At 40.6% G+C, this 26,913-nt stretch overlaps 1 long non-coding RNA gene across 2 annotated transcripts; it reads right to left on the bottom strand.

Moving 5' to 3' along the window:
* Nucleotides 1–23,847, bottom strand: LOC115653908. 2 transcript variants are annotated; one of them, XR_004001036.1, is made up of 5 exons: nt 23,625–23,847; nt 23,477–23,517; nt 22,037–22,097; nt 4,438–4,580; nt 1–75 (listed from the first exon to the last, which is right to left on the bottom strand). It is a non-coding gene; the product is annotated as an uncharacterized LOC115653908 (long non-coding RNA). The 2 variants fall into 2 exon arrangements; XR_004001035.1 differs by having other exon boundaries at nt 23,477–23,845.
* Nucleotides 23,848–26,913: the final 3,066 nt, after the last annotated feature.

Raw genomic sequence — 26,913 nt, 5'->3', positions numbered from 1 at the left:
CTCCATTCCATTATAAGTGATCTCAATTTTCCATGTTTAAATGTTCCATGTTTTAAAAGGGCCAATTTCACAGAGCTGAAAAAAACAATTATGAGCCAGATCACATAGGAGAAAAATTTTAAAAAGAAAAATGTGAATGATAAACAATTCCCAATTAAGAACACTTTATTAGATGACACCCCCCCAAAAAAGGTCATATTGGTTAAAAAGTGAACCTAGTTAGAGGGGAAGTGAGGGCAGCTATAAAATAAAAAAATAACAAATGGAAAAAAGGGGAAGTTGATAGTAATGAATATGAATCAGAAACTAGGAACTATAATACACTTATAAGGGAAACAAAGGGACAAAAGGATAAATCTATGGTCAGTGGAGTTAAAGACGATAAGAAGGAGTTTAAGTATATTAGGAACCAAAAGAATCAAAACAATGGTAATGGTCCATTACTAGATGGAAATGGGAAGAAATTATCAATAATAATCCAGAAAAGGCAGAAGTGTTCCACAAATATCTGTTTCATATTTGAGAGAAAAAGATGATGTCAGGATATGATAAAACTCTTTCCATTTCACTAGTATCCAGGGAAGATGTTAAACAGCAGCTACTAAAGTCAGACATGTCTAAATCAGCTGGTCCAATCTGAATTCAAGAGTTTTAAAAGAGCTGGCTGAGGAGCTTGCTGTACCATTAATTTTGACGTTCAGTAAATCCTGGAACACTGGAAAAGTTCCAGAAAACTGGAAGAAAGCTAACATTGTACCAATATTTTAAAAGGGTAATTGGTATGACCATTATAGGTCTGTCAGTCTGACACTGATCCTGGGCAAGATAATAGACCAGCTAATATGGGACTCGCAGTAAAATGTAAAGGAAATAATATAATTAATATAATATAATTAATGGAAATCAAAAAGGGTTTAAGGAAAATAGTTTGATAGGATCTAACTTGATATATTTTTGATGCGATTACAAGTTAATAGTGTTGATGTAATAGTCTTATAGTAAGGCATTTGACTTGGTACCACATGACATCTTCATTTAAAAAAAACACTAGAATGATATAAAATCTACATGGAACATATTAAATGGATAAAAAAGCTAACTGATAGGTCTCAAAATGTTACTATAAAAGGGAATCATCATTAAATGGGTGTGTTTCTAGTAGGTCTCTCAGGGATTGGTTCTTGGCTTCTATGCTATTTAACACTTTTATCAGTGACCTGGAAGAAATCATAAAATCATCACTGAGTTTCCAGATAAATTGGGGGAGTGGCCTATAATGATTATGACAGGTAACTGATAACAGAGCAATTTGGACTCCTTGGTAAGCTGGGCACAAGCAAATAATGTTTTTTAATATGGCTAAATGTATACAACTAGTAACTAAGAATGCTGGCTATACCTGCAGTATGGGTGACTCTATCCTGGAAAGCAGTGACTCTAAAAACTGTTTTGGGGTAATGGTGGGTAATCAGCTGACCATGAGCTCCCAGTATACACTGTGGCCAACAGGGCTAACACAATCCTGGGATGCATAAATGAGAGAATCTTGAGTAGGAGCAAAGAGATTATTTTACCACTGCATTTGGCACTGCTGTGACCGCTGCTTGAATACTGTATCCAGTTCTGGTCTCCACAATTCAAAAAGAATACTGATAGGAGAAGATTCAGAGAAGAGCCAAAAGAATGAGTAAAAGATCAGAAAACATGCCTTATGAGATAGACTCAAGGAATTCAAATTATTTAACTTAACACAGAGAAGGTTAAGGATTGACTTGAATACAGTCAATAAGTGCCTACAAGGGAACAAATATTGGATCTAGCAGAGAAAGGTACAACACGATCCAATGACTAGAAGTTGAAGCTAGACAAATTCAGACTGGAAATAAGGTATAATTTTTTTTTAACAGAGAGGGTAATTAAGGCCTCCTATTACACGGGTGCATCAAGTCTGTTCTGATATTGGATGTTTGGCCTGTCAAGCCCTTGCGGCCACAAAGGAACGGACCAAATGGCGAACAATCGCTATGGCTGATTGTTCAGCTAAGTGTTGAAGAAGAAGGCAGGTAATCAAACACTGGAACAATTTACCACGGGTTATGGTGGATTTTCCATTGCTGGCAATTTTCAAAATAAAGATAGAACGTTTTTCAAAAAGATATATGCTCTAGGAATTATTTTGGGGCAAGTTCTACAGTGTGTGTTGGACAGGAGCTCCTATTAGATGGTCACAGTGATCCTTTCTTGCCTGGAATATATGAATCTGTATTCTTCTCTTCCAGTTTTATTAGCCAGTTGCCACTTTAGCTTCTTCAGTTTCCAAAAATGCCTTTCCACTTGATTTGTTTTCCTACTTTTGTTTCTTGTATTGTGTGTTCAAAACATCAAGCATTGCAGTCTTTAGTGTCCAACTCCCTAGTTTTTAATCCTCCTTCTAGATGAGTGCCCATATTTGTTCCATATGTCACAGCTGGTAATGCTCAGACGGATCACTCTTCAATATATTAGTCAGTCTCCCCAGCAGTTTTTTGACTCTTCACTTTATTTTTTTGGTTGGCTGAGGCATATATAATAGTTGTTGATTTCTTCCATTTCAGTGTTCTGTGCTTATGCACTGAAATGTTTCCCCTTCAGTGCAAAGCAAGGAAAAATCACATAAAATTGCTCATTTATAATAATCAGTACACTGCAGGTTCCTTCTGTCTTCATTCAAAAATCTTGAGCACGCTATGGATAGCCTCAACTATGCATCTGAAGATGCAAAGCCAAGGGGAGATAAGCCCAATTCAGAGTTTGCCCCAATACATTCAGCAATAAACAATAGTGTCTACCAATTCACAAAGGAAAACGCTTTTCTTTAAAAGTAAAATTTTGTAATTTGCTAATGCTGAATTGATGTAACATAACAGCCTCTCCTAAAACAGTGCTTCTCATCTTTATTTTGAGAGTCAGCCTTAAAAATCATGGCCATCAAATATATGTCAAAGAAACTCATGGCAATCGTCTCATTCTAACCAGACAGGGTAGTTTGGACTTCTAAACAACCTTATGATGAAACAGAATAAAATACAGGGCAAAACTCATCCTAAGAGAGTGCTATGGTCTGCAGAGCTCTTGTTGATTGTCTTCAGAGAGCCACCAGTAACTGATTACTGGTTCATCCTCCTCTCCACCTGCTCCTGCAAATATCCAAGCTCTTCACCACAGAGGACTCTGCATAGATGTCCCTATTAGTGACTGCCTCGAGAGATTGAGGAGGAAAAGATGGCAACTGCTAGAGTCAGTGCCACAAACAGGAGCAGAGCTGCTAGTCAACAGCAGGGACAACTGTCCAGCTATGGAGCTAGCCAGTAAACCCAGGAGAGCGGAGGAAGATGATGACCAGGTGGCTGTGCAGCATGTTCAGAAAAAAAAGCAGCCAAGCAAAAAGGGAAGCAAGTGCAGGAGGAGGAGGGGACCAGGCAGCAAAGTAGTACATATTGGGAAGTTGGGGGAGAGGAATAGAACAAGTGGGAGGAGATGAAACGAAGAACAAGGACAGTGGCATTAACTTTTCTCCCAAAAAGCACAAAATACATCAGATTAAAGACTGAAAAATACATTGAACACTTTCTTAATATTATCTTTGCCATGTAAGCAACTGCTGCTATTCTCTTAGGTGTATGATTGATTACAAATGGTAGGGAAGATGATTCATGCAATCCAGAATGGACAGAGAAGCAGGAGACTCCTATTCTATGAAGATGTGGCCCACACTATGTAAATGTTTAAAAATGCCTATCCTAGAATTAGGAGTGTTCTAATATATCTTATTGCAAGTATGTATTTCTCTCTACATTAAGCCCCAATTCGCCTTCTCAGTGCCACTAAGCTATGTACTAGGGATCTCTTTGGTCCGGAGGGAAGAATACTTCTCAGTCCTCAATCTGTAATTGCTATTCTATCATAAGGGCTGGAATAGCTTCTGTGTTCCTCCATCTGCAGTGGAGACTGCCTGGTGGATTCACGTAGTGGCAGAGCCACCAACTCTGCCCTAGCCCTTACACTCATACCTGTGATAGTACGCCCAGTGTCCCCTACACCAGTGGTTCTCAAACTAGGGCCACTGCTTGTTCAGGGAAAGCCCCTGGCAGGTCGGGCCCGTTTGTTTACCTGCCGTGTCTGCAAGTTCGGTCAATCGCGGCTCCCACTGGCTGCTGTTTGCCGCTCCAGGCCAATGGGAGCTGCGAGAAGCAGCGCGGGCTGAGGGACATGCTGGCCACCCTTCCTACAGCAGCGAACCACAGCCAGTGGGAGCCACAATAGGCCAAATCTGCGGACGCAGCAGGTAAACAAACTCGCCCGGCCTGCCAGGGGCTTTCCCTGAAGAAGCGGCGGTCCTAGTTTGAGAACCCCTGCCCTACACAATAGGGCTCCATGGTTCATCAGAAATGCACATACCTTTCACAGGCTCCCCAAATCTCACCACTGTAGATGTTTGCTAAATGGCATTATGTAAGCTAGCTGTCCAGCACATTCTGGAATTCAAAGTGTTTCTTTTATCCTCAAAGGAATAAGATCCTCTTCAGCAGAAAACCAGTGCTCTGTAATGCAGGATTGCACAAGTGAGTCCTTGCAAGCAACTTATTCTTCTGTGATCCCCTCTTTCATGGGGAGACATTCACAAATGGACACCCAAACAGGACACCTAAATCCTATATTTGGACACAGTTTGGCATTCACTTTACACAAACTAAGTGCCAATGCAATTTTCCAAATGTGCTATTTGGTGTTCTTCTATGATGCGTTCTTTAGAAAATTAAGCCTATTGTCAAATACAAAATACAACGTGCTAGGGAAAAAAAATCTTCAGAAAGGAATTTGAATCATTCTATAATAAATCTGATCTTTTCAACATTGTTGAAATGACTGTCTTACATGTTTTTGTCATTAAAATGCATGGCACAATAGTGTGGTTATCAGAGTTATCCATAGGTATAGTGATGTGTAGAAAATGTACTTTCATAAAGCTCATGTGACTTTGATGGCATCCTTTGCTAATGTCTGTGGAGCAGAGTGCCTGAGGGCTCTGTTACATGAGTTGCTAATACAGTGGTTCTCAAACTTTTGTATTGGTGACCCCTTTTGATCCTCTCTTATAAATAAAAACACTTTTAAATATATTTAACAACATTATAAATGCAGGAGGCAAAGCGAGATGTGGGATGGATGGAGGCTGACACCTCGTGACCCCGAGGGGTCCTGACCCCCCGTTTGAGAACCCCTGTGCTAATGGATATCTATGTAATTTGACTTTATTACATAATCTGATGCTTTGTTGGTCAATAAGATTCTATGTAACAAATTTAATACATGTGTGGTCCTTTTATGACTGCAAAAAGAATTGATACCCCCGCCTATATATGTTCCTTACCTAAAACTGGGTGACTTCATTACAGTAGCAAGTGTATGTGCTTTTTGAATATACCCTTTGTCATGCTCCAAAAAGGGCTACTGGAACATACTGCAGTCCGTGTTACTGGTCACACAAGGAATTGCAAATATCACTCTGTCGTCACTGATGTGGCAATGGAAACAATTATCTAGTGTCTACTAGATATTGAGGCATCGATGAGGACTAATTAACAAAGGCTCAATCCTGATGAGACTGGGATAATGTTGGTAAATTGGGGGAGGAGCCAGAAGAACTGGCAAGTATTCTACAACATCCCTGAATGAACTAGTGCATCTGCCAGATTGTCACTGTGGTTCGTAACGCAAAAGTGTAGTTGGAACTAAACCTACTACTGTACGTGAAAGTGGTAGCTATAGAACAGAAGACATTTTTCCATCTGTATTTGGGAGGAAAGCGAAGCCATTTCATTTGGATGCTAACTTTACTACACTTATTCTTTTTGTTACCATCAGACCAATGTAAAGCACTCCCATATGGGACTGCATTTTGAGAGCATTCCAACCGAAGGTGATGATTACTACAGGAAGTGCACTGGCTACTGGGTGGAATTCAAAGTACTGATTATACCTGTAAAGATCTATAGCGTTCAGGACTCTGCTTCTTGCAAGAGTGCCTCTCTCCTTGTGCCACAGTTGAGATCAGCTGAGATACTGAAACTAGAGTTTCTCTTGTAATCAGGAGAGAGCTGCTGGTAAGGAGTTTCCTCACAAGTCATCTGAACTTGTGAACTCCTCTCCCACTTGGTTTGACATATTCTCAATTTGTTAACCCCCTAGTCATATTGCCATCCATGCATCTGGGGAGGAGGTAGGTTGAGGATAGTTTTTACACACTATTAGGATTACTGGATGGTGAGGGGAGTTTTCCTTTGATAGAATATAAAGTCCATTATTTGTTGAAGAGGATACTATAAGACTGATATGGCATCCAGTGAAGAGGAGGCATACCCTTTTAAGAAACTGAAAGAACAGAGCTAATGGCATAGTAAATGAGTCTTTCAGGGATCACTGCCATAGAGTCACAGAGTTTAAGGCCAGGGACCACCAGACCACCTAGTCTAATGTCCTGTTTTATCACAGGCCACCAACACCCCCCAGCCATCCACACACTAAATCCGACAACCAAACTATTACAACCTGCAGGAAACTAAATTATTATGTCCCACAGGCAGAGAATAGGAAGGACTGAGGTGCAACAATGCCCAAGGCCCCTGCAGTGGCAGGGAACTGAGTGAAAACCAGATAATCCTGGCAAGTGACCCACATTCCATGATGCAGAGAGAGGCAAAGAAACCCAAAGTCACTGCCACTCTGATCAGGGAAAAATTCCTTCCCTGCACTTGATATGGCAATTCCTATGTTATTCTCAATGCTGGGGTCATGGATGGGTGTCGTGGGGGTCATGACCACCCTTTCTTTCCCATATTATTAAATGGGAAAGTAGTCATGACTGCAGTCCAATTAAATGGGAAAGGAGATCCCTGTTTGGAAAAGATTGAGATCCACGACTCAAGATCAATTAAAATTACAATGTCATCTAAAACCTACACACCTATGTATAAGGAAGAAATTGCATAGATGTTCAGAGAAGCTGATTGATAGGGTACTATAAAAAACACACAGAACTTGTAGTCAGCATAAAGCCTGAGATTAGTATTTCAGGAACAGATATACAAAGATACAAAAGTAAAAAAAAAAATGTTCCAGCACAGAGTAAGAAAAAAGACTTACAACAGTCCAGCTGCTCACACGAAGTAAATACTGTAGGCTTCCCACAGCAACTCTGATTCACATTATTAATATTTTCATTTCTTGGCACGTTTCTGTGGTTATTGCATATGTGAAGGCTTGACTTAAGCAGCAAGAAAATCAGAGTTGAGCCCTAAGCCACATGAGTGGATCGCTCCTAAACATTTTCTTAGGCAACTTAGTTCCTCATAATCCTAGATTTTATTGATTTTGGCACAATCATGTGAGACACCAAGCATCATACCTAAAGTATTAGTAAATCAGTAAAAAAGGAAGCCATCAACCCAAGAACTTTAGAGTAAAATCAGTGTGCCAAGTTGATATTGCATCTTGCCTGGAGTTGGCCTCAGTTTGTAATGGGGAGCTTATTATTAACTTAAGACACAGAAACTAAGTTTAAACATAAAACTTCAACTTAAAAAAAAACCTCTCAATTTTTTTACAATAAAAATTTAAAAAAGGCAATAATATTGGAACAAAGCCAGGGCTGAGCACAGTTGAGCATCACTGCACAGACTGGGGTACAATGTTGTTTACTTCTACCCCTTTTCACAGCAGAAGGTCATAGTGCAAAGAACCTTTTCCTCATTCACCTCAAGAAATATGTAAACTGGGAATCCTCCTACCATTACAGCAAGGAATAGGTTACTCTTGGGGGAATTCTGCATCACTGCAATGCAGAACTTTGCAGAAATTAACATGAATGCAGAATTTCCTTTCCCCCACAGAAATAGGCTGTAGTCCTGCTAGTTGCCACTAGGGGCTGCTGTACCTGGCAGAGCCCAGCTTGCACACAGAATACACTGCAGAGGAGAGGGGGAGGGAGCTAGAGGGTTCCTGGCAGCTGAAGTTCCCAGCATAACCCAAGGCAGTGGTCCCCAACCTTATCGTCTGGCAGGCGCCAGACAAAGGACCGTGGCGACGGTTAAGCATCCCACCAAAATGCTCCTGAATTTTGGCGGCATTTCTGCAGATGCTTGACCGCCGACCAGGATACACTTAGGTGCCCCCGCAGGTGCCATGGTGCCCACGGGCACCGTGCTGGGGACCCCTGCCCCAAGAGAAGGAGAGGGCAGCGTGCAGAAAACTCCATGTAAGCCTGAGACCGAGCATCAGGGTGTTTCTCCCTCTGGATCCCTGGGCTCTGGTGGGAAGGGCATACAGCTATCTGGGCAAAGGAGGGACTGTGACTGGGCTCCCGAGGGAGGAAAGAGGATTCAGGTGTATTGGCTGTGGGGCCCGTGGTTGGGCTGTGGGGGAAAGGGTTGTGGGTGTCTGACCTCCCAGCTGAGCTCTGAGGGAGGAGGAGGCACAGAAACAGAAACTGGGTTGTCATAGGGGGGTTCTTTAATGCTCTACTCCTGCGGAAATTTTTGTGTGTGTGTGGATGGGGGAGCATGGCTGGGCTCTGGAGGGCAGGGGTTGTGTTTGTCTGTTGACAAGTATTTTGAAATAAATTACCAAAATAATTGAAACTAGCATGATTATGTAGTTATTTTGTCAAATAAAATTTGCAGAATTTTAAAATACTGTGCGCAGAATTTTTATTTTTTTGGCGCAGAATGCCCTCAGAATAGGTTTAACCAGTGTGTCAGAGCCCTAAAACTGTCACCAATCCCTTCACTCTAACAGATCTTTCCCCTTATATAATGCCCTCTTATTTATAAGCAACAACTATAGAGGACACTATATTCTGTCTTCCTTCTATAACATTTGGAAGACATTTATAACAGAACAGGAATAGAGCTACATAATCAGCCACAAAGAAGTGGTAAAGTGAAACAGTTGTTCCCTCACTCCCAGTTCCTATGGCCTGAGAGCAGCATCTTTCAAATGCTGCCCAGATCTAGCCTTCAGAGAAGCAGCAGTCTAGATGTCTCACACACACATATTGTACCTTTTATTGGACAACTTCAGTATGCACATTCTTGTTAACCTGCTTATCTGGCTTCTTCCAGGACTCTTTACCAAAAAAAAGAGCATAAAAAGTTATTACTTTCTTTCTATTTTTCCCTAAATTATGGCTGAAAAAAATCCTAATCTCCACCAGGCACACAAGATTTCATATACTACTGAGCAGTCTGGAATTCTTTGCTGTGCCAGATTTTTTTTTTCTCCTGTGATAAAGATCAACAACCGCTCTGAATACAAAAGACTCCAGCTTTTGATGAGTTGCAGATCATTTCAGAGTATTCCACCCGAGATGTGGGATAAAGGAGTGCTGAAAGAATCTACCACGGCTCCAGAAATCCTGATTCCATAGAGAAGCGCAACAATCCTAACAATTAACTCTTCCTTGAAGCACTGAAATCCTACCTCTTACCTGAAAGATGTGCTATGCAGGATAAATCTTTTTTATTAGACAGAAAAGTAAAACAACAGTAGGCATACAGGACCATATGCTTCTCTCCACTGTGAGGAACAGAGGAAAGAAGAGCACAACAGGCCTTCCACGCTTTAAAAACAGATGAAAAGTACAGCATTCTACACAGAGGATAAACCTACTCCACAGTCTACCTCTGTGGCATACTTTCCCACTCTACAGGAACCTGTGTAAATGCCACCATTGCAACTCTGAAAATTTAGGACTCCAAGGGCTCTGTAGCACAGGTTTATTCTAAGATGGACTGGTAGCAACAGTTCTTTACAACTTGGTCTGGGGATCTCGCATGTAACCAACCAGTGAAAGGCACAAAGATAATACTGCATCTTGCATCGCTAACTTCCACACCTGCATCCTCCTGAAGATTTTTTTGTGCGGTTTGGGAGTTATTGTTCAACATGTGCAGTAATGAGAGAAGAGTCAATGGCATCACAGCTTGTAAAGGGAAGTTGTGAATTATTTTTTCCTGGTTCCGTCTTCAGCACCACTGAAATTGTTTGGCAGCTTCTCATCCACGGTTTGGTTGTTTTCTAATGCACATTCTTTCAGGATAACAGTATTACAGACATAGTTGCCTGCTTGGCAGGAACAGTGAGCATCAAGGATTTCCTACAGAGATTCTCCCTACTGTGCAGAGTCTGAGGTTTCTCAGTTTTCATTCAATTATGACAACTTTTCCCAATTCTAATTACATTGAAATACACTTGCCATTCATTTTTAAGCTGAAATCTCCACTGACTTCAGTGGAAAGTTCTGCTTAAAATCAGTGGCCCATTATCAACATCCAGCTGTATCTTCTAAAACAGACTTCACTATTTTGTAGCACTGCTATCTGAACATTAATCAGTCTTTTTTTAACTCATTCAAGAAAAAATCAGAAGGCATGTTTGTGTTCCCCTGAAGCCTGAAAGCAATATGGAGTTTTGCCACTGACTTCAATGGAAGAAGAGCTGAGACAATGCTCAGCACTTTTAAAAATCCCACCTGTTAAATTCTGTATTTACTACAGCAATAGGCCCCTTATAATTAATGCTCACTAAATTACTAATGTAGTGTAAGAGAGGTTTATCCCACAAAGCAACTGTTGTTTAGGGGGTTATGGCTTTCTAGTGTTTTAGCTGCATGCAAGTCTTCTTCTAAATCTCCTGGAAAGGGAAACTCCAGTGTAACCTAAGATATTCAAATCACTACATCTTATTTCACAGAAGAGTAAATCACTGAAGGTTGTGATTAAAATTTCTTAAACACATTAAGAAAGAAAAACTGACAAGCAAGTGGCAATCTTCTATTTTGATAGGCTGATGCAGAAATGGACTCAGGGAAGCAGCCCCCATAGAGAAATACGAGAAATCAGAACTTTCTCAAGTTTTTTAAATTCTGCCCAGTGGAGGAGATCCTATCAGCAGAAGCTATGTACTGACAATATTCAGTTTAGCCTGCCCAAGTGCCCCCCTTGAACCGTGCTGCTCTGGCCCCATACAGGGCCCTGGGCAGAAGAGATGTTGGGGGCACTTTGGCCTAGATCCCCAAAGGCATTTAGGTGCCTAATTCCCATTGATTTCAATCCTCATTGAATATGGAAGCTTTAAGATGGAAGGAGACACTGTCAAACAAGATTGATTTATAAGAGAGGGTTTATATTTGAAACCTAATAAAATTAAGTCCAATGGGTCAGGGCTGGGAGGAGGAGGAGCAGATGACATCCTCTCCTCTGAAACTGACAAACTGAAAAAGTGGTAAGCAAAAGAAATTAATAAATTAACTTGCTATTCATTTTTTTGGGCACAGAGAGGAATGTGAGGAAGATGGTAAATGAAAGGAAAAGGCTGTTTGTCTCATTTAGGCTTTTTCATCTTGTTACAGTTGGGGGTTTGAGTCTTCGGATGGGAAGGAATAAAGAACAGCTGTAGCATGATGCCAGATGAAATGCAGAGCCAGAGAAACATAATGATGTGCAATGGAAACCAAAGAGCAATTCACAAAATGCACAGAGGCTTTATCAATACACTCATCCTCCCTGGCCCTCCTTTATTCCAAAAATCATCAGCCCTACACTGTGCTTTGATTATTACTATACAGTAGATAAAGAACAGCCAAAAAGCACATTGTTAGCATGATTTCAGTGAGGAAAACTACAACTGTATAGTAGATTGTCCATCACACCTATCAATCACACAGGCATATGCTTGCTGTATGAAAGTAATTAAGATGTAAATAATTATTTCATGAATACTTTAGAAAAGGTTAACTGGGAAGAATGGAAGTCTCCCCCGCCTCCTTTTCTTTAGCAGGACAACATGAAGTTTAAAAGTAAGAGACTTCTTTGTGCAACTAACATTCATGTCATTACTTAGCACAAAACAGCAGTCATTAAAAGACCTGTCACATTATCAATACCACATTACTGTGAATGGGTGCAGAGTTTTAAGATGTTTTGTTGATACTCCACAGCAGGAGACTTGTACTGATGGTGCAGAGTAGTGCAAAGGAGATCAGTGTCACAATCTATATATTTAGAAAATTAAAGGTAAATTCTACTTTTTATTTATTTGGGTTCCTTTCATATCTGCTAAAACAACTGTTCCACTATATTTTTAAATGCTTAATTGAATTTGCATTACAACCAGAATGTTAAATTGTCTTCTACTGCCATAATACTGAAGGAGAGTGATTGTGCAAACACATGTTCTCCTACAGGGATAAATCTTCCAAATGCTATTGGACTGCAGTGGAATTTTCTAGCACAGTATTATAGATCCTACTGTGCCAAATCATTGCAGATTGACAATAATCTGGCACAGTGAGGTCTGTAATACTTAGTTCTGACTTGAGTGAAGGACTAAGACTAGACTACACTAGACCTCTCAAGGTCCTTTCCTCTCAAAGTCCTATGATTCTATGAAGCAAATGTAACAGTTCGGATTACTAATAGTAGTGTCTAATTTTGAAGATACAACCACTTGTGGGTTCAAATACAGAGCATTAACTACCAGATTTGCAAGCACAACCTTTAAATGGCTAATATTTGCATCTTCAACAAATGACAACTGTAAAATTGGATGCAGAGCTGAGGTCCCTTACAAAATTGGCCCCAAATGTCCTCAGCATAGCTAGTCTCTGTGTAGCTTAGTTGGCAGTATTCTTGTTTCAGAGCCACCTGAATTAGCCTGATACCCAGTACTGACAACTTACTGCAATGATAATGTGGGTTGGGTATTCAGAAGGAGGAATCCTCCAAGATACACCCTGAAATTTATATCCCTTTCCTCATATAAAATGCATGGGAAGCTTACCACAATATGGTACTTGTCAACTAGGGGCAAGGTACACTGCTTCTGCAGAATGCAACTTAACATATGTCTACGCAGCAAAGAAAAATCCACAGCTAGCCCATGCTAGCTGACACTGGCTCTCGGGTTGGCACCTGGGCTCTGGGACCCTCCCGCCTTGCAGGGTCCTAGAGTATGGGCTCCAGCCCGAGTCCAGAAGTCTACACAGCAACAAAACACCGCTCCCCCGGCCTGAACCCCACAAGACTGAGTCAGCTGGCATGGGCCAGCTCTGGGTTTTTCTTCGCTGTGTAGACTTACTCTCAGAGCTCAGGACTGAAAGTTGGATCCCACATGGGGCACTCTCCTTCTGTCACCTCTATCTCTGGCAGATGTTAAAGATCCAAAGGCACTTTTATAAAAGGGTAAGAAACAACTCCAACTGTCCTGACCAGTATTCCCTATCTAAGTGAAACAGGCTGTAGTATCTATGGCTTTGTCCAACATTGTTATAAGTACTCAAAAGTTTGTCTTGCTATGTTTGCCTGCAACATCACTGCACTGCCAATACCATTATTGCAATGTATTCCACTTTCAGTTACCCCACATAAAAAAGTATGGTAAACTAAACTGTGCTCTGTCATGTATGCTGTAAATAACGTAATACATCATTTGAGCTCTAGTCAACTGGAAAGCAAAATATATCAATGAAAATAGTTTGCCTGGCAATCACTGTTTTTTTGATGATGGTGTTGTAGCTTTATTTAATTCCTTAGCTGACAACTCAAGTGTAAAAGAACCTGCCAATGTTATTGCCCTTCCAAATTTTAGTAGGATTTCCTTCTGGTAACCAAGCATTACACCCACTCACTACTTCTATACTGGAGAATTTATCACCAGATACATTCATGTCAACATAAAGAAAAGCTTAACAATCTTTGAGCAGCTGTCTGATGGCATAAAATGGGCAATACATGCTTTTGAACATTACAATATTAAGAATTCAGTCATTCTTTTTAGAGGAGTATACATTACATATATAATGTATATATTAAGTAAACTTAAAGGTTTCTATTCATTTTAATATGAATACCCAAACATCATTACACGATTTGTTTTCAAAAAATGTCCATAATGTGTGCTATGTGAATATATAGGAAAGAGTTTAGTTTTAACAAAATTACTCCAAATGCATCTATTTTCCTGTAAGATAAAAAATAAATATGTGGTTATATATTGTGAGATTTTTAAAAGTGTAGTGTTTAGAAACGGAAACAACAGTAGCCATCAAAGGAACTTCTATACAGGGACTCTTTCAGTGATACTACAGTGAATTTGCCAATCTAGCAGCCTTTGTGCCAGACTCAAATTATTTAATATCATTCCATTTTAAACATTTGAGGAGAACATTTTGCACCTTTCCAACTTTTCTCCCCACCTGGTAAGGCTTAATGAGGTTTCAGAGTGATGAATAAATCTTTGTTCAATACAACCTACATCTTAAGTTGTCCTTTTATTTCAATGTTTTTTGTCCCAATCAATGTTGTCTACGTCTGTGAATTATATTTTACGCAGTCATTCTGGGGATGATAATTTATAGTTCTCTACCTCATACAAAACATAATTCAAGTACACTAAATTAAACCATAAAGTACCCTATGTATAATATATAAGCACATTTTAAAAAACAAACATTCCACCCACCCTCATGATGATAAAATCTCACAACTGATCTTTCTTTCTATCTCTGTGAGCCAAATTCTACACTTGGTTAAACCTATGCAACACCATTGACTTCAGAATGTGATCCTGCTTAGGGACTAGTGCTCCGGTCTACCCTACCATGCAGGAGACCTCAGTTCTAGCCCCAGGCTCAGTATTCAGCAAGTTGTGAGAACTATTAGGGCTTTTTTGATGTTTAAGGCCCTGTTTTATCATGCATGAAACCCAGGTTATATTTGGCCTGTGTGTGACTACTAATAACCTGGGTTCCGCGCCCAATCATAGTCCCTCATCCTCTTTATATTCATCAGGATATGTCTGAAATATGTACAGATGCTTCTTTGCCAGACCAAGTCTGATCAATGATCTTCACAGAATGCAGTACAGCTGTCAATATTTGTCCCAACTAAACTTAGATAAGTACCATATAATATTTGCAATCATAACTGCACCACCTACATGCAGGGACTCATGAGTAACCAACCTATTTTCAATAGGTTAAACCAGGATAAGGTTTTTAACATAAAATTTAATGTACTGCATACATTTCTTTGCCCAACTTGAATAGCGATATTATCAATTTCCTTTTGAGCTTCTAGACAGAAATGTGATGCTTTCCCCCCGACCCACTGGAATTCAAGTGCAGATTTGCTGCTTCCCTTTCTTAGTGATAAGAGCTGCCTTCCTCCCATGGATGGCATGGTATTTATCAGAGGTAGTTTTTACAGATCCGGAAAACTCGTTAGTCCCAGTTTTAAAAACAGTTTAACTAAAGTGCACCACATTACACTTAGTTTTAGTTACAATCCAAATTGTGGTTACATAAGGCAGTTTAATTTAGGGTTTTACAAATAAAGTAAAACTGCAGTGGGTATACTACTACTATATGTAATTATAATATTGAACATTGGAATGTGCTGTATACTTTTTGGTTAGGTATTTTTTCAAGGAAGTTATACACGTCATGACGCATTTCAGTTTTCAGTATTATATAAACAAAATTCAAACATTCAATTATATGAAAACAATGATAATGCAGAGTTGCAGGTTTGAAGCACTGAGCAATCAGAAGCATACAGAGTTACAGATTACCAGTCCAGGTCCATTTGGCCATGCAGCATTCTGGAGCAGAATACCAACTTTGATAGTATTTTATTCTGACCCCATTTCTCGGTTTTGAATGGATATAGCCAAAGTTTGAAAAAATTTGTTCTATGCTTGCTGGACACTGATGCAATTGCACTATCAGTTCTATGAAGTCAGATGGAATATCAACACTCTTCAGGTTCTTCCACTATGTTACAGGGGAAATTTTCTTCCTTGATAGTGGATGAAAACATTGATTTTTGGATACGGAGCTTCTTTTACTTTAAATGTAAGTAAATATGCTAGTTGGATTTTTGCTGAGCAATTTTTGCCTTGTAATTTCTTCTTGTTCAGCTGACAATTTCTTTCCTGCATATTTTGGATGAAGGTTGCCCAATATGCAGAGTAATCACCTCATGAAATCTGTTTTGTACTTTTGCTTTGTGTGGTGCAAGATTTTCATTTATCAGTAGATCCAAATGTAATTTTTATGCAACATTGACTGTTTGTGTCCCTTTGGAGTGTGTCAAGTGCTACAGCACCTGGTTTCAACTTACTGATCATGTTCTTTGCTTCCATTAAATCCCTTGATGATTAATTAGACTGATCATTCTATCTTCAAGTTCTGCCTTATGATCACTGGCAACCCTGAGATAATGAGGCCAGTTTTTAAAGCATGTTTCCAGGCATGTTATATGACTACTCCATCATGTGTTACCAGGGATTTGGGGTTTTACAGATTTTGACTTTTTAACCAGGCTGATGGGGATTACAAAAATACTTTTCTAAATTTACAACACGTTCAATCAGCATCCTTTGGAATAAGGTCCTGTTCAAGTAGTTAGCCAACGTGATATCCATACATAACCAAAATGCCGTCACCTTCTTCCAAATTGCTTCCCATACTTAGCATCTTTTTTTCCCCATTGTCCAGGGGCCAGGTAGGTCTTAACAACACAACTCTACAGTTCATTTGCTAATGCCTTAGCCCTTTTCCTTGCCAGTGTAGCACAGTTCTTTCCAATCATCTTACTGCCTATAGTATCACATACTGATACATAAACTATAGTTTTCTCTATCTGCACAGTTAGCGATTGCTGGGAAATTGTGCACATTACACTAGCCATCTTGTATTAATGTCATTGCTTTTCTGTGTAATCTGTTGCAGTTACACATGGCTTGTGGGTGAAAGCATGCATCTAGCATTTCATCCGCTACCTGCTTTCGACTGGATGCTTTGTAGCCTGGCCTTAGGCTGCTGATCATTGCTTGAAAAGCTGGATGCTTAGTAATCAAAAAGGGAATATTACAGCCTTAAAAAATTTCTATCTTTTGTTTAAATTCTAGATTTGTTTTTGTTACAAATATATCCATTTGTGGTGGGAAAATGTGATATATCTTCCTCATTATCTTTGGACAACCTGGATCTGGATTTTTTTTGATGTACTTGGCAATATGGTAATACCAGTACCTTCATCCTCCCCATCTGATTCTGGATACTTTCCCTACATTTAGCCAAAGTCAGTGGTTCTGGTGTCACTTTGTTCTTTCTACTGCATTTTGCAAAAAATGCTTCCTCATACGGTCTGCCTTTCCACTCACTTTTTCTTTGTAGTTTCTGCATCTAAGACTCTTTGTCATCTCCATGACCTTTCTCAAAATACCCAGGAATTGGGCCAAGTGGCCTTCCACCTTTGCTCATATTGAAATATTCTGACCTGAATCATTGTATTCACTGAGTTCAGTTGCATACCAGCCTGCCAGATCAAGAGAGTGAGTACTGGACAGGACAGTTAGTTTGGCAGTTTACCTCAAACAGAAACTGAAATGTCCAAATCTGGGAATTCTCCTTCATTTTCTAAACAAACATATAATTTTCATTGTTAAAGGGGGAATTCCCTGATTCAGAAGCTTCAATTTTGGTTTGAGATCACCAAAGCAATAGTATACAGCTTCAGGGTGATGCTTTTTTGGTTTAAATTAATTAAACAGACCATATTATTGCAAAACTATTATCAAGTCGCAAAATGTTCCTGTAATTTTCATTAGTATATTCTAATAATTTATGTTTCCCAATATCCTGGTTTAAGCTAGTATTTACCAGCACTTTGTCATAAATTAGTTTTTCCCCCTCCAGGAAATTGCCAATCCTGCTTCCCCCATTGTTTTTCTCTCCAACATGTCACCATCATATTGTCCTTCTTCCAAGTGAAGAGCATAAGGTGCTGAGAGCCTGTAAGACCCATGGATCAGCTAGGAGCAGATGCTTCATCAGCAGTGAATCTAACACCTTTGCACTGGGGTGCATCCCTGCCACAATACACCTAAATTATTTTTTAATTCCAGGACAAATTTTTTCTCCATACATGGCAGCAAAGCCTGAAGTCAACTAAGAAGTTGGTAATAAGGTCTCTATGAAGATACAAACGTTGCTGTAAGAGGTGTCAACTGATCTAAATCTACCAAGAACACATTCTTGGAAACGCTCAGCTTCAACTGATCCCACATTCTCGGTCAATGCACCCATACTTCACGGTTCTGAATCCCTATGCCGTCGCAGCAGTATTGATTTAAAAAGAATGCTGGCATATGCCATGATGAAAATAATGGCCTGTCCTGAAATTTAACATTTTAATATTGATTTTTCCCTCAGGTAGATCAGATTTGAATTCTAAAGGATCTATTTGGTCATTGACACACAAATCATAACTCCCGTTGAGGTCACTGGTAATTACTCCTATAAACCTATCCCTTAGCATAATATTTTGCAAGTTCTCTTTACACCGAACTTCTGTGGGGGGAGGATGGCAGGCTTATGCTGTTTCTTGCTTCTTTGCATAGTCTCACCACCGCCTGTTCACTTTTATCTTCAAAACACCAAGTCTTGTCTTGTCTGGTTTTGCTGCAGGTCTTCTTGGAGGACCCAGACATATGGACTGGGAGCCTTCCTAACCCTTAATTGAATGGTCAGAGTTTTGAATCTTTGTCAAAGATATTTTCTTCCAACTGTTAGGCATATGAGTTAAATAGATTTTAATAAAAGCAAATGACAAAACAAAAAGGGTTTTAAAAAAAATTTTGAAAAAAAATCCCTTCCCTTTTCAGTTAGCAGTGAAATCTCATTATCTATGTTGTCCAGGAAAAAAGTAAGCCATGGCCTGAAATTCTAATGTTAAAGGGGGTGGGGGGGGGGGAAGAGGAGAAGAAGAAAACCTCAACGTTTCTGCTCTTTATACATCATAAAGAAGTAAAAAGGGTCCTTTTTTACTTCACAATGAATGAAATGAATAAATGAATTAAAGTAACACAAGCTAAGGACTGATCCCTTAAACTTAAAATTACTTTCAAACTATGCCATGTGTATGCAATGTCTCCAAAAATCCACAGAAGAAAACTATGTACATTTTTCTGTCTTTTCAACCCTGTTTTAATTTATTATTCGTGTTAATATTACAGAGTGCAGGGAAAGATTCCTTAACCTGGTACTAGCACATCATAAGTGTATATCCAGAAAAGCCACCTGTATTAAGCAGAGTAAATACTGAAAATTGAGTCTCTAAGGTGTTTGAAATTATACATTCTGTAAAACACATTTAATAGGAAAAAGTACATACAGAAACTCCTAGAAAAGTGAAGACTTTGATAAAGTTATGCAAAGGATGAATTTGTGCTACTTAACAAGCCTACAATAGCCACAATTTTAGTTTACTATAAGTTTAACCAAATAAATAATACATCTTCACTTTGGTCACAGAGAAAAAGGTTAAAAAAAATGAGCCTAAAAGTGTTCCCACTGAAGTCTAACCCCAAAACTTTCACTGACTTCAGTAAAAGTAGGACTGAGCCCTTGATTCTGCAGCAATACCAAAGGTAGGTAAAAGTACTTAATAATTGCATGGAAGCAGTACTCAGTACAATGTAGATAAATTATTATTATTTTTAACATTTTAAATGAAGGAATAGTCCTGCATATTTGAACTGCAAAAAAAATAAATATTTGGACTAAATGACTATACTATTACTATGTCAATGGCAACTATGTCTGCGTTAGTAATGAAAGAAGTATGTCAGTGGTCTGATTTCGTTACAGTCAGTGGTACTGTGGTAAAAAGTGAGGTTGGGGGGATTAGGAAGGCAAATTCTGCCAAGACTTACACCTCATGCAACCTTGCACAGGGTGCAAACCAATGTGGAATCTGGTCTCTTTCATGTTAAAACACTGATGGAAGAATCACAAAAAAGTTGTGGAACTTTAGCTTATCCCAAAAAAACTTTCTAAGACCAACCAACTGAAATTTTAATTAGACTGCACTACAGAGTTAACAATGGAAAAACTTAACAGATGGGTAATTATGTTTATTTTTCTGTATTTGGATAACTCTAATTTATATGTTAGGTTTGGCATGCATACTGCTCTGATTTATAGAACTATTTGCTGGCAAAATCAATGGCCACTTTTGGCCTAAATGGGGGAGGGCAGATTGTTACACGTGTCAAATTCATATCACATATACAAGTCTGCCTGCTATCTCAAGATTTGTATTAATCTTTACAAAACATTGGCAGTTTGTCCTCCTTGGTGTTGGCAGACTGGGAAAAATAATGGTCTACATCCCAACAGAAACTCCAAAACTGGTGCAAATTGAAAGACTGTTAACATGATTTCTATTCACAGCGCATTTCCCCTTTCAATTCCCTACCCCAAGATATTCATTTGTATGAAAATGAGTTAAATCTTTCCATAAAAGTAGACTCTGGGAAGAATAGGAATTTGCATGACTTGTTTGAAGATACAAATGATAAAGTTTCAGTAGACAAATATGAAAAGTGGCCTTCATAATAGATTTCATATCAAGACACTTTCCAACAAAAGAATCAGACAAATAAAATATAATTTATCCTAATTAATTTAGCATTATCTTTATGCAAATATTGTACTCAGATGCCTCACATTTCAGGCCAAATTCTGGGCTAATATACACCCTATGTAATTCCACTTCAGAAATGAGGTGGCACCTGTGTAAATTAGCACAGAATTTTGTTCTTTCTAAGGAGCCTGATGATAGGGTTTATGTACAGCCTTGGAAACATTTATCAGTAAACTGATTTTACTATACACACAAACTGACAAAAAATATTTCCATCAATAATAACTGAAATTCACAGACCAGCAAAGTAAGAAAAATGCTGCTTGAGAACTTCTTAGAGTTTGACTTAAGGCTGTTTACTTTGTATGTTTTGACATGGGATGATGACAACTTGTGTTTTAACTATTACAAAGCATTAGCTTTTTGAATCTCAATGTCTACTATTATTAAATAATTGTTTGATTCCCCTCCCCAAGATTTTGCACAACTGTGAACATTTAAACTGATGATAAAAATATTAGCATTATCCAATTATTAAAAAAAAAATGAATTCTGCCAAGCCTGTTTATGTAGGAGCTAAGATGTATCAATTTTATCAGTGCATGGATTCCCAGCTTTTTTCAAGTAATGGGCACATTTTCAATAAAAAAAGTATTATTGGGACAAAAAAATATCAAATTTTACTTAGTTTGCCTTATCAGAGCCTATAATAGTAATAAAAAACTACAGACACCTTTCCTTTGTATTTGTCCTACTGTCTGAGGGTCATCACCTCCTAAATTGGAAGCCCCTGTGTCAGAAGATTCTATATTTATATTTAGATACATAAATAATCTTAGAGGTCAAACATGGTAATATGGTATATCTGTGACAAATATTTTATAGCATAAGAAATAGATTAAAAATAAAAATGCAATGAAAAATACTAAGAGGGAAATTCAAATGATTTAATTGTTATAGTGTTGCTCAACAATTACAGTAAACCTCAATTCAGCTGGGCTGAGACCTACCTTCCCTTTTTTGGGGAGCAATTAGCTCCCCAAAAGAGGTTTTCCTGTTGAAAATTTACTTCATAAAAAGCACATTTGTTTTGCATGTTAGATATTTGCTATACAGACTAACACTGTTTTGTTATGTGCAATGATCAGTTCTTTTTATTGTTGTTTTTTGTGATGGACTTGGTGGCATGTTGCTTTGTCTGCATGTTCCCATCTATGCAACTTATGTTTCTTTACATGACAGCAAACATTTTCTCTTGTTTTGATTAAATAAACCTCACTGCATGAGGACGGATTTCAGGTTTCTGTTGAAAATGTCTAAAAATGAAAAATCCAACTCACAAAGGCTTTAGAGTGCATTAATCATTGTATGGCAAATCCCCAGAATCCCAAAGGATATCTTTAAAGATCATATTTCTGAATGTGGTGAGGGTTAGGAGAAGGAGGTTAATTCTGATATTTGATAGCATGGGAAACTACTGATTCTCTGCTAAAACAACTAATTCTTACCATTTTTAGACTCTTAAGTCTTGGGACTGCAGTTTCTCTCCGGTACCACAAAGAGAATAATCTACAAATGATTTAAAAAAAAGTCATATCACCATAACTGTCACAAAATTCAAGAGGTTTTGGCTCATTTATTATAATACTGGCTAAATATATGCTTCAGTAGCTAAGATCAGAAGGCATGCAAATTAGTCTAAGGACATGTGTATTTATACAGCATGCATCTGTGTGTTTCAGTGGTCTATAGGCTTAAATATAGGACAAAGGAATCCCTGTTACCTGGATTTGCAAAGCCCTGTGCTATTCTTAGCACTCTGCACATCTTTGAAGTGCACCATACTTAATGGTTAACCCACTAGACAAGAGGACAAAAATAGATCATCCTGTACTGAATGTAAAGGTTGTTCATTGTTCCCAGAATTACTGCCACCTATAATCGTTTGCAATCAAGACAGCAAAAATAAGTCACACTTTCATAAAATGTTATGGTCCAGTGTGGTTATTTTTGGAAATAGCATTGCATTACGTAACCCTTCTCTCTCTCTCTCAAATACACACATATACACCCCTACTCACTCCTCCAATTCTTAAACAGGAAAATAATGAATATTTAACGTTATACAATTTCATCTCAATTCTACATTTAATTATTGTACTACAATGCAGTCTCTACTTTATTTACTATGTTACACCGCACAGTCCCTCTATCTAACAGCTGGCAGTATGCATGGAATAAAATTTCTTATACTAAGTATATTAAATGTATACAGAGCATATGCATATATACAATTTAATTAGTTACAACTTATTTACACGCATACATATACACACATACACCATATATAAGATTGCAAGTTCACATGTAGATACGTGTATATAAACCTTTGCTGAAAAGTAGATCACTAAATCTGCATAAAAACACTTAAAGTGTGGCTGTTTTTTGGTAACTGCTGCACATGCAAAAATGCCTAAGGTTGCTGCAAGAAGAATGACTGCTTTCTAAAAATATACCCCGGCAGCTAGGGAGGAATCCACTCTTAGGGCGGCGAAAGGGGAGATTCATTTTACAAGGGGTAGAAAATCCCACCCGAGAGTCTTGCATGCATGCTAGCAAAGTGCTGTCGATTTAAAAATGCATTTTTGTGGTTATGATTGCAAAAATGAGAGAGAACCACAGCTTCAGAAAAACCTTGCATATTTTCCCCATTAGTGCAACAAAACCCCAAACAAAATCCAGCCTTAAAGCAGAAAGGGTTAAGCAAATATGTATACTGCACGTTTCTCTTTTTAAAGAAAGCCTATTTTGAAATGTGCAGCCGGAGGGGGGAGGGGGAATTTGCTGCAGCAGAGTCCAGCCAAGAGCAAAAAGAAATGAAAAGAAACAAAGAAAAGGGGGGGGGTGCAGATCTCTCCGAGCTGTGGATTGGAATTGCATATACTTACAGACAAAAGCCCCTGCTCCCTTTCTGTCCTTTCTACATGATCTGAAACACAAATGTGGATTAAAAAGAGGGCAGCATGCTCCAGAAGGGAATTTATAGTTGCGGGGGGAGTGGGTAGGGTTGGGGGTGTGGGGAAAGAATGACTGCACCTCTTCCAAAGTGCAGCAGCCTTGGAGGAAAAAAGAAAAGGGGTGGGGGCGGCTGGGAGAAAGTCTCTCCAGGCTGGGGTTTGGTTGCCTGTGCTGGTTCTATTGAACAATGAGCTAATTCTGATGGTGGCTGGCTGGCTGCCAGCTCTCCCCCTCCTCCCCTCGTTACACACACACACTCTCTCTCGCCACCCCCCTCCGCTTTGCTGCTGCAGAGCCAGACTGCTTAGTCTGCAATAATCCTCAACTCAAAGTCCCCCCGCTGTCTAGCAGCCAGAGACCCAGCCGACCAATCACTGCGCACGGACTGAGGAGAGCACTGGCAACCCAGCAGCAGCCGCCTCGCTGGAGGAATGGGGGGTGGGATTTGGCTCGGCTCGGCTCGCTCCTCTTTCCTCTGGCGGTGCTGCTGGCCCTGTTGCCTGGGCCTGAGCGCCGGGCCGGGGAGGAGCGAGCAGCCATTGGGGCGCGCGGCTGTCGGTTAACTTGCCCTCCTTCCCCCCCCCCGCTTCCCCGGAGAGCGGCGGCTGCTTTCCAGACAAATAATCCAGAGCCGGGCTGGTGGGGTGCCAGGCGGGGAGGCTGGCCAAGGAGCTGCACAGCCGCGGCGCCCTGCCAGCCCCGGCGCGGGAGGCGGGAAGGAGCGAGCAGCCCCGCGCTGTAATAATAAACCTGCAGCGGTAGCAAAGGGCATCTGAGGAGAAAGGAGGGGGGAAGCTGCCGCCGCGTTGCTTCCCCTGTGCCTTGCTGAGAGGGGAAAGAAAATGGTGCGCGGGGAGGAGCGGAGGAGACATAGGCCAGGGACACGCTGCGCCCGCAGCCCAGTGACCAAAGCGGCGGGCCAGGGCGCCCCATGCATCGTTCGCAGCCCGGGAGAAACACCAGGAGAGAGAGAGCAACCTCCTTCCCCGGCGACCCTGCGTCACCCAGGCACAGATGCACACCGTAGTGCTGCCCAGGGACAAAGAACCAGACAGGGCAGTGGGAGAGCAGGAGTGGGGCGACCAAGCTACCTCTCCTGTCCCCCAGCACTGCAGCCTTTGCTCAGAGGGGCAAGATGGGCGCGCTCCCTCCCATTTCAACCTGCTTTAACCAAACACTAGGACACACGGACACTCAGGCATATCAAAAACACACACACACAGAGGTAACACAGCAACATAATACATAGTGCAGTGACACACACTGCTGCAACACAGAGGGAGGGCCATAAATTGAACCGAGAAATACGGAAACTGACACAAATACGGAGCAGGAGCACAGACGCACCATTGAGACACCACTATGGCACAAAGAGACATAGCACAGCGATGCATCATGCAGTTCTGTGTTTGTGCAGCACCCAACAATTGGGTCCTGGCCCATGTCTAGGGCTCCAAGCCACTACTTCAGTATAAATAATAATATTTTTACAAAGTGACAGAAATACACAGCACTACGACATACAGTGATACAATGACAGCAGCATGCCATACAACACTGGGACACAAAAGACAACACAAAGACACACTTGCACCACAAGGACACAAGATAACAGACACAGCATATTGATAAAAAGAGACAGCTTAGCACCACACAGTGACAGAGAGATACATATTACAGTGAAGCACAGAAACACTACAGATATGATTCTCTATTGCAGTACAGTGGGTGTAGTCATTTACGCTACTATGCAAAGTAGATGTAAAGATTAGTAAATCAGAAAGTAGCATTCGTCACTCACTTTGGTGTAAATGACTACACATGATACAGGACAGCAGCTATTGGACACTCTGGCTAGAACTTAGGCCTTGTCTATTCACAAAAGTTGCTCCAGTTTAAAATCACTTTTCAAATCCAACTTACTCTAAATCAAATTTTAAAATGTTATTAAAACGAATGTTAAAATTATATAATATACAGGTTAAGGAAAGAGTGCCTATACAGGGGTTTGCTTTGGTTTAATAGGACAAGCAAAGTGATGTTTTATACTCAGCTTTATGGCATTTCTCTGGTTGTCTGTTTCCAATCAATTCCAAAAATTCAGGGACTGTTCTGGGCATCAGTGGGTCAAACCCGATTGACTTTAGTAAAAACTGAAAGGGGAAAAATGGGAGACCTTTAGAGCTGGTTAGCAGAGCCAGCAGGTTCAGTCACCTTTGTAATTATAGATCAAAGAACCAGTTGGTAACAGCCATTAACGCCTCCCCCCATAGTGCCCCTTCTGCCCATCTTGGCTCTGCTCTTCCTTCCAAAATATACTTTAAAAATGTTGGTGCCCTGAATGGCTTATCTCCTAAGCAGAAGGAAAAGAAACAAGATTTTTGTGAGGGTGGGCTTGAGGGAGGGGGTATGAGGCCTCACATGGATCCCTTGGCATGGGAGGGAGAATGGGGACTCTTGTCATGGGAGGAAGGGTAGCACTCAGAGCACCTGGTATGGGGGAAGTAGGGAATGGAGAGGGACTGAAACCCTGGTTGGGAATAATGGGGGGCCATGGAATGTGGAGAAGGGCACAATGGAGGGCATATTAAGCCTCTGGCAAGTGAGGGGAGAAGGGAGAATAGTGGAGGTGAACATGGAGACACACAGAGCCTTTGCTATGAGGTGGAGGGAAATGGGGGGCACACGGAGCCCCAGCCATGGTGTTTAACATTTGAATGGGAGACACAGAGCCCCTGGCATGAGCAGGGGGGTGCATGGAGTCCCTGAAATAGAGGGGGATAGGAAGGTAACACACAGGGATCTTGTGGGGAATGGGGAAATGTATGACACGGAGTCCCTAGAGCAGGGGTGGGCAAACTATGGCCCGAGGGCTACATCTGGCCCACCAATCGTTTTAATTCAGGGCTTGCCCCACTCCGGCGCTCCATCTGAGGAGCAGGATTGGGGGCCACTCTGTGCGGCTTCTGGAAGCACCAGCATTTTCCCCCTCTAGCTCTTACACATAGGGGCAGCCAGGGGGCTCCGCTCTGCATGCTGCCCCTGCCATAAGCATTGCCCCCACAGCTCCCATTGGCCAGGAGCTGTGGCCAATGGAAGCTGCAAGGGTGGCCTGTGTGGACAAGGCAGCATGTAGCAGAGCCGCCTCCGCATAAGAGCCGGAGAAGGGACATGCCGCTGCTTCCAGGAACTGCTTGAGGTAAGCGCTGCCCAGAGCTTGCATCTCTGAGCCACCCCCTTCACCTCAACCCCCTGCCCCAGCTCTGATCCCCCTCTCGCCCTCTGAACCCCTTGGTCCCAGCCCAGAGCACCCTTCTGCACCCCAAACCCGTCATCCTCTGCCCCACCTCAGAGCCTACACCCCCAG

The sequence above is a fragment of the Gopherus evgoodei genome, chromosome 6 (genome assembly GCF_007399415.2).
Source record: "Gopherus evgoodei ecotype Sinaloan lineage chromosome 6, rGopEvg1_v1.p, whole genome shotgun sequence".
Lineage (NCBI taxonomy): Eukaryota > Metazoa > Chordata > Testudines > Testudinidae > Gopherus > Gopherus evgoodei.
The sequence above is the reverse complement of the archived record's forward strand: the minus strand, read 5'-3'. Positions and strand labels throughout refer to the sequence as shown.